This window comes from Sitodiplosis mosellana, unplaced genomic scaffold, assembly GCF_009176505.1.
Source record: "Sitodiplosis mosellana isolate CC-2019 unplaced genomic scaffold, AAFC_SMos_1.0 Smas_scaffold_6226, whole genome shotgun sequence".
NCBI lineage: Eukaryota > Metazoa > Arthropoda > Insecta > Diptera > Cecidomyiidae > Sitodiplosis > Sitodiplosis mosellana.
In genome coordinates, this window is record NW_022601467.1 from 8853952 (window position 1) to 8862621 (window position 8670).

The window sequence follows — 8670 nt, forward strand, 5'->3', positions numbered from 1 at the left end:
ATAACAAATTGAAACGAAAAGAGAGTTATTCTCCACACACACACACACACACACACACACACACACACACATGCACTAAATAAAAAATGGAAACGAAGACGAGAAAAGATATGAAAAAATTTCATTAAACATACAGTACTCAAATAGTACGGTATAGTGTTCGGTGCGTATATTATCGCCCCCGGAATGTAGGTGCTCATTTTATTACATTATTCCATTATTTACATATGCTTTTTTTAGGAAGGTAAATCTAAATGAGAAACAAACAAACGTATCGGTTCATTGACTGGCTGGGTAGCTAGTCTATGTGGTAGTGATAGTGTTGATGATAATATGAATGACCAAAAAGTACATTAAAAGCATAGAAACGTGTATTTACATGCATATTCACAGCAATTTGATTGAAACCGGCTCTTTTAACTTGAATTACGTTAATTGTTCTCTCTCTCTCTCTCTCTCTCTCTCTCTCTTTGTGTGTGTGTTTGGTTCATTAAAAATGCGACTGCCACAAAACTATTGCGACAAATGTATCGATTTCACATTATGAATCCGTAACGCACATACGACTATGGTCTACATCTAAACCGTAACCGTTTTTGTTTAGAGAACTTTCGAATGACAAATCCACCTAACACAATTAAAATTTAATTCGTTCAATATAGATGGGGTTTTGTGTCAATTGAAAATCGAAATGGATTGAAGAGGTGAAACGAGTGGAAGTGAAGCAAACGATAGATAGACATGGTACAGAAAAAAAACATAGCATAATGCACAAATTCCAATTCGATTGTCAACAGAATCGAAATTCTTGGACAAGGATCGAAATCAAACAGAAAGCACCAATTTATTTGGCTCAAACTGTTGTACACGTGTTTTCGATTGAAACACACACGCACATGCACACAGAAAGAGCGGCGGTGGCGACGTAAATGGTGGCATACATGCATCCGTACAATACATGCCGATGCATAAAAGGCGTAAAATTAAAAATTGGATTCCAGCGAAACGTTGGCGAATGCCAAATACAACATATGTATACGGGATTCTGCAGTTAATGCATTGAACCCGGCATCCAGTTTTAATTTAATAGAATTAAAAGCAAATAATTGAATCACATCAATCGAGCACATGGTGCAATTACGAAATTATTCTACTGCACTGACCGTACATTCGATAATAGCAGCAGCCGAAGCAGCAGGAAATGAAAACCAATTGAGCCGGATTGCGCACATAACCAGTGTCATTCGGTCAATAGTAATTTTTTTTTTCTGTTTGAAAAGCACATGCAATTTATATATAAATATATTCACATTCGGAAATAATTTCTCACCTGTGATTCAGACGGCAGGAAAAATGTCACAATATCAGCAAATGTACGTTGATTATATTTTCAAAAGCAAACCAAAAACAAATTCCGTCAATTTCACTGATTTTTATTATTCTGTATTCTTTGTGTAGTTAAAATTCTTCGTAATTTTTTCGACTTCACTTCAAAATCAGTTTAACCCGGTTTTAGTGCAGTAACAATTTATCGTTTGCGCGAAGGAAAATGAAAAACACAAAATAAAAGCAAAAAATTTCAAAAACACGGATCGAATTCAAATATTCATTCACTGATAAATCGGTTGTATAAATTGATTGAAATAGATCGACTGTTGTTGTTGCTCGAACACACTCGGGCAAGTCCAGTAATTGTTTGTGCAAGACGATTAATTAACATACAATTGTGGTTTGCAATAATGAAATAGCAAATAGCCGTGACTAGCTACGCTGCCTGATATACACACAGATACAAACACTTTGGCGAAATTGATGCGAGTGTGTCGTGACAAATGACGCGCTAGATTATTGTTAGTAGAAATTGGACAATTTTAGTACTTAGTCTGTATGAATCGGTTTGTCGCCTCTGAATGATAAGTTCGGTACAGTAACGAGTCAATTGCTTCAATATTTTGCGATGATATTCAACACATTTCTTTTTGTGTGTATTTTGATGGTCACCACTGGATGATCTGAATCAACACGCAATATCGACATAAAACTCGTTTTTTCTTCTTCTTCGCTTGTTATTTTTTTGTTTGAAATTCTTTAGTTCGATTCGTTTAGTGTCTCAATTGCTCGACCAACGATTCTTTAGACTTTTTCTTTATTCACATCTGATTGTTATTTATTTGATTGATCTTTTTTATTCGGTGGTGTCGTAAGCGTATTAAATCAAGAGTTCTACCGGTTCACGCGTACGGAGTGGAGAAATAAAACATGAAAAACATCAACGAACTAAACGAATTAGTAGGAAATGCTCGTCGATCGGCACAAAAAGAATGTGATGTACGAGATTTAATATTACACGTACGAGAGACGCCCAGAGTTTGATGATTTTTTTCAAGTTTTATGTCGAAATCAATGTTTAAAATATTCAGTCAGTCAGTCATGTTTCGTTCAGATCTTTCACTTTGGGTATATCGAAGAAAAAAAAAGAGAAACAAAACAGCAAAACCGATTCGATAAATTGCTGCTCAACACTTATACACAAACACGTACAATTTCACTATTTCTTTATAATATAGTAATTTTTCTGCATTCGTATTCGGGCTCGTACAATCGTACACACAGTTTACAGTTTTGGCAATACAATTAAAAATTACATAATTTATTCGCGCTGTGGTGTTGTTGCGGTGATAAATAGTTGTAGTTGTGCGTATACACTATTTTGACGCTCACTGGTGTTTGCTAATTTGTGTTCGGACTGTAATATCTTGTCAGTCTGTCGAATACGGAACGAATGAAACGAAACGAGCACAACATGCGATCAACACTGGAATGACCACGAAAAAAAAACCCAAACGTAAGCGGTGGCGGCAACGGCAGCAGCAAGTTGTTTCGTTGATATTTGTCGCGCTGTTTATTTTTATACATACATACTTATACTCTGTTCGTATATGAAATGGTCGCAATTTTCTTCTTCTTATTATTCTCTGTCACTTTTGTTCAGTTTGCAAACGGTTTGTGTGTTTTGTTTTTTCCAGTTTGGTTCTTTTTTCTCTCTCTCTCTCTCTTTTCTGTTCATAAACAACATTTACATAGACAACTCAACTCACTGACGACTGTTCTTTCTGTTTTTATTTCTGTCCGGTTATCGTGTGCGTCTGGAAATACACAAATTACGGATCGAATCGTTAGCAAATAACTATATGATTATAACCACAAACAGATGAGCGAGTGAAAAATACCAAAATCTGATTGACACAAGAAAGTAGGCAATAATAATTTGCAATATGACTTTTAAATGTTGTTGTTGTTAATTGTTTGTGAATAAATTCTGTTTTTTTGTCCTTCGTCTTATCAGTTGGTAGGGATTTTTGTCGGATCGAATATGAATAGTGACAGTAGTCACAACAATAACAAAATATAACTGTGAACACGGAACAAAATATTGAATAAAGCACTGAACAGTATCTGTGTCTCTGTGTCTCTGTGTTGTAAACAAAAGTCAAATTCAAAATTATTTTCGATCATTGGTGAAGGTGATGTTGCCTCTTTTATTTTCGAGGAGATTCGAACAAATGAACGATTCTTTTCGATTTTGGTGTGCGTGCTCCGAAACCAGCGAAATGCAAAATGATGATACTTTTTTTTTTAAAGATGATTATATATTTTCTCTTTATACGGATTTATTTTTTTTTTCTGTTTATGTTTCTTCGGTGATTCGCTGCTCGTTTTGTATTTGTTTGCATGCGAACGCGCACGGTGAAAATACACACGGATAAACACACGAAGGCCGAAACACCAATTGGTGTACACGTAACGAATAATTCGGATCTTTTTTTTTTCTTTCTCTCTATCTCTCTTTTGTGTTCAAGATGTTCGTACTACTTTGATTTCGTCGAGATGAATGTGCGCGTCAAAGGAAATAACGTCTGTCCTCAATCACATTCAAAATAAGACTGGTGTCTATGCTTCATATCGTAAACACAGGCACAGCAAGAGCGAGAGAGAGTTGACGTTGAACGTTGTTGTTTGTTGTATGCTCCAAGCAGCACACACAGTAGCGTTGGCAGCACGGCAACGGCAACAGCACCAACAGCAGCAGCAGCAGCAGCAGCAGCAGCAATCGGGCCAAATGCAAGAGTGTCTGATTGCTAGCGCAGAGAGAACGGGCAGGCGAGCGAGCAGACGAGTGTTGTGTGTGCGGGAGAGACGTTTCAGTGCATGAAGAGAGCCGCAACGACCGTATGCGTTCCGACTATTCCAACCAGAATGAATGTTTGTTTTTGTTGACATTCAATGTGTTTGTGTTAAGCAAGAGCCGAGCAAAGAGACGAAATCGAATTCATGAGAGTATAGCGAACGAGCGAGCGAACATGCGGTTCGGAGCGTATTATGAATCAAGTGATTGAGAACTGTTAAACTGACGAGCAGTATTTTGGAGCTGAGTTTCATTGCCGTTTTGAAGGCATTGATTTAAGTTTGAGCAATAAAATTTGCCACATGATGCAAAAACGGTTTAGTTTTTTCTCCTTCTAACCTGCTTTGTTGTGGGATGAGAGCAAAAACGTAAACGCAACGCAATCAGTTTTTGGTTTAATTGCCATTTTTTGATAACTGATTATGGGCAAATCCGTATGCCAATGAACATGAGCAAAACGCGCGAGTAGGTCGAACGGATGAAAAGATCGAACGAGCGATTCGAAGGGAAAAGAGTGCATCGAATGTGTGTCGAAGTGTGTATTACACTTGAGATTGGCCGTGGATTATATGGATATCAGAGCAAACAAGTGCATTTTGCATGAATTTCGCCGCTCGTTTGTATAAAGTTTATTGCATGCATTCGAATCTTTTGTTTTCTTCTATTTCTTCTCACTCTCTCTCTCTCTCTCTCTCTCTCTCTCTCTCTCTCTCTCTCTCTCTCTCTCTCTCTCTCTCTCTCTCTCTGAATACATCCCAATTTAAGCCGAACTTTAAACCACCAAATAGCTATGCGTTCTAACAGATTTGGCCAATACAATCTATAGCACTGCACTACCGTCGGAGCATCTTGTTTTTTGTTTTTGCATCGGAAGTCTTTAATATTCTACCGCATGTGTACTCCATTTCACATTGAATTTTGCAATGATTTCCGCAATTATGTGCATGTAATTCACAAGTTGATCTCAAACAATTTTCTTGGTAAAAATTGGTCAAAAGTTCATTATGAACAGTTCGTCCGTGTTACCGATCCAGAGCAGGAGCACGATAGATGGACTAACACACTTGGTAAAAGTAAAACGATGTGTGTTTAAGTCAGCACATTTCTTGTTTTATGGACGTGGCTCCAACTTTATCTTTATCTTAATGGTTGCTTTGTTCAGTCGCCTGTGAAACACTAAATTTCCGAAACACACATTTTTGAAACCGAACCAGAATAGAGACAAAAAAAAAACTATATATGTGGAAGAAATGTTCCACTTCAATTAGAACACGCTAGATAAATTTGGTAAATTTGGACGAGAGCAAGATTGAAAATGGGAGTGAATGGTTTTGTTTCTTTGTGCTTCTTTCGTTCTTCTACAAAAATTTTATCACATAATTTCCATAAAGATTCACCATTAAGCATGCATATTTATGTCGTTTGCTGTGCGCTTTGTGTGCAGCACCGACACTGACCGGAAATTTCAACCATACACTCAAAGTATGGCCAGTCATCGAAACCCGTAACTTAGCATTTGCATTTGTTTATCGAACATCAACATAGTCATCGTTTGAAAATTGATTGCATTCTCCATATACTTACTTATTTGGGCATATGCGTGTGTGACTCCAATGTGTTGGTGTGTTCGAAATCGTTCTTCATCGCATGTTGGGATGCAGTTCCGAGAGATAGATAATGTGTGAAAATGGGAGTGATAAAATAAGAAACAAAACGGCATTTTTCAACCTCGTATTTTAAATCGTTGTGAGATGCCAATGATCAGCTCCAGTGCATTTTCACCGAAAATGTCATCAATTATTTTATTGATATGCTATAACAATTTTGTGCATGGGATGGCACATACATATTGTGTGTGGGTGTTTTTAGTGGTATCAATGGTAACACGTCAGTTAGTTGACGACACTGACATTACGATGACATTGTTCGCACAAGCATTTTGTCCACTTAACTTAAATGGTTTCTTGATTTAATCCGATGTGACAATATATTTTGTGCATTTGTTTGTTCCGACTAAACGGTGATAAGACGCGATGGGTGACCGTTATTACTTTGTAGAAGAATGTGAAGTGTGAACAATGATCGTTGTGATACATTCAATCGCAATAGAAATAGAAATAGAATGGAGCCAACATATGCACACAATACATGAATTGAATGTTCTCGGATGAGCATGTTCACCACACACACACACACACACACACACACACACCGACTCATTTTAAGGTAGTTTAGCTGAAAATCGTTGCGCCAATAAATAATCGTGTGTATATTTGAAATATATAACTATGATTTTCCATGCCATTTGCCAAATTGTACATCTTATACACATTGTATACACCAATCAATTGAAAACATTTAAACCACGGCTAACATAAGCCCAGATATCATGCACATCAGTCACACTTTTGTCTTTATGCAATTGATTTGATTTATCGAATGGCGTTCTTATTGAATTAATATGTTCATTGCATTTCAATTGAATTTACGTGGCTGGAGCATTTCCACTCAGATGCATCCCGCAAACGAATAGCTATGCAATTTCAATTGGTCAAGAGTTACAGAGAAATAGACGTGCTTATACGCATACATACATTTCTCGATGGCATTCAGCATCATTGTCGTTGAAAACTTGAGCAATTTAAGCCGTAAATCAATCATAAGTATCAATTAACGTGACAATCCAATGTAAGTGGCAGTGCAAAAATAAATTATTCAAATGGATCGTTTGGTTGGTTTTGTGAGATAGAGTGTGTATGTGTGTGCATGTTGAAAATGTCATCAACAACTGGAGATGTGGACACGAATTTTGTACGGCATTCATGCACATGTGACGCCATTTACCCAAAGTAAGAAAAAAAATAATCTAAATGGTTTTAGAGAAATGGAGAAAAACATGACTGTAGATGGGTTTCATTGAATTAGAATGACCATCACAATGCCCAATCCACCCACTCGCCACAACTTCCATCAATTTGCATTATTGACGTAACTATCAGCCGAGAAACTCATTTATTTCAGCTCCAAGTGCTATCTGATTTTAACACTGCATATAATTTAATAATTAAGAGAAATTCCACACCAATATCTTTCATGTATTGTTATAAACAACAAAGAGAAAAAAAAACCTGACTTTTCCATAGTCAAGCACGAGTTTCAGCTGCCATAAAAGAAAAGAACAACAACAGACGGGAAACTTTTGTCGAAATGCGAGCCCAAAAATTCTATCCGCTCCGTTCATTGTTCGAAATGCGCGATGAAAAGCAGAGAAACAGCACCGAAGAATACACCTTTCGAAAAGCACTGAAGTGCACTTTGAAAATTGTACATTTCTTTGGATTCGTTCATTTTACAGTTGAGAATCTTTTGTGCGTGGGAACCGACGATTTTCACACAATCCATTCTAGAGACGTGCCGTGCTCAAGTAAAACGAAATCAAGAGAATTGAAAGAGGTTGAACGGTGGATGAGAGAGAAAGGCAGTGAGTGAGTTAGTGAGAAAGAGAGAAAGAGAAAAATGAAATCAGTTAACCATAAAATTGTAGTGTTCCACACAGACATTGTCTTGGGCAAAATGTTCGAATGCTCCTCTATATGTGCTATGTGCATATGGTTGCTGTGTGTGCATGTGTAAAGTGCATATGTTTGCATATGTGTATTCATTGTGGGTACCTGCAGTGTGTAAAAGATTTTCGACTCAACGCCAGCCAGTACGCAGACAGCGAATTACCTGTTTGCATTGCAAATTAAGACGATGAGAAGAAAAGCACATACTCGATGACATTGACTCATTTCAAAATCTCTTACATGTGGTTTTTCAGTTGTACTTTTTTCCCCTCATTTTCCTTGCATTTTGGATTTGGATTTAATTAATTCGAGATTCGGTGAATTTTCTAATTCAACAGTCAAATGCCAAGAGAGAGAGAGAGGGATAGAGAGAGAGTGAGAGGTTAGAGATTGTTTGCATACCAGATGACGACTTGTCATTCAATTGAGTAAACATGAAAAATGTTGCAATGGTTTTGTGGATTGTGACCACAATTTGAATCTGATGACTGTTTACATGTTTGGCTATAGAGCCAGCCGGTCGGTCGGTCGGTCATCTGTTGGTCCGGTTGGTTCATCGGTCGAACAGCAAATCGGTGCTATATTTGATTTCTGATGGAGGAAGCCGAACGGCGCAAAATTAATGAATGCCACTTGCTAAATCCAATGAATGATTGTGCAGACAAATCGTATTATAGTTTGTTCATTTATCAAGGGTGTGTATGGCTCGTGTGAAAATGCGTGATTCAGCCTCAAATAGAGATTATAATGATGGTATTATAAATATTGACACAAACTAATGACTTGATAAATCGCTTTATCACTTTTTCATGTGTAGAAAATCGAGAGCGAGATGGCGAGATGGCGAGAGGTCGAGTATACAATCATCCTCTCAAGGAAGATAATTTACTCAAGCCTCAAACACTTTGCTGTTGTGCT

At 37.3% G+C, this 8670-nt stretch overlaps 1 protein-coding gene across 1 annotated transcript in view; it reads right to left on the reverse strand.

Annotated features, from left to right (window-relative positions):
• The window catches only part of LOC129579392 (protein toll), a 145398-nt gene extending 141332 nt beyond the window's left edge, over window positions 1-4066 (reverse strand). The window contains exon 1 of the mRNA XM_055469459.1: window positions 1331-4066. The gene's annotated coding sequence lies outside the window, so the exon portion shown is untranslated. The remainder of the gene's footprint in view (window positions 1-1330) is intronic.
• Window positions 4067-8670: the final 4604 nt, after the last annotated feature.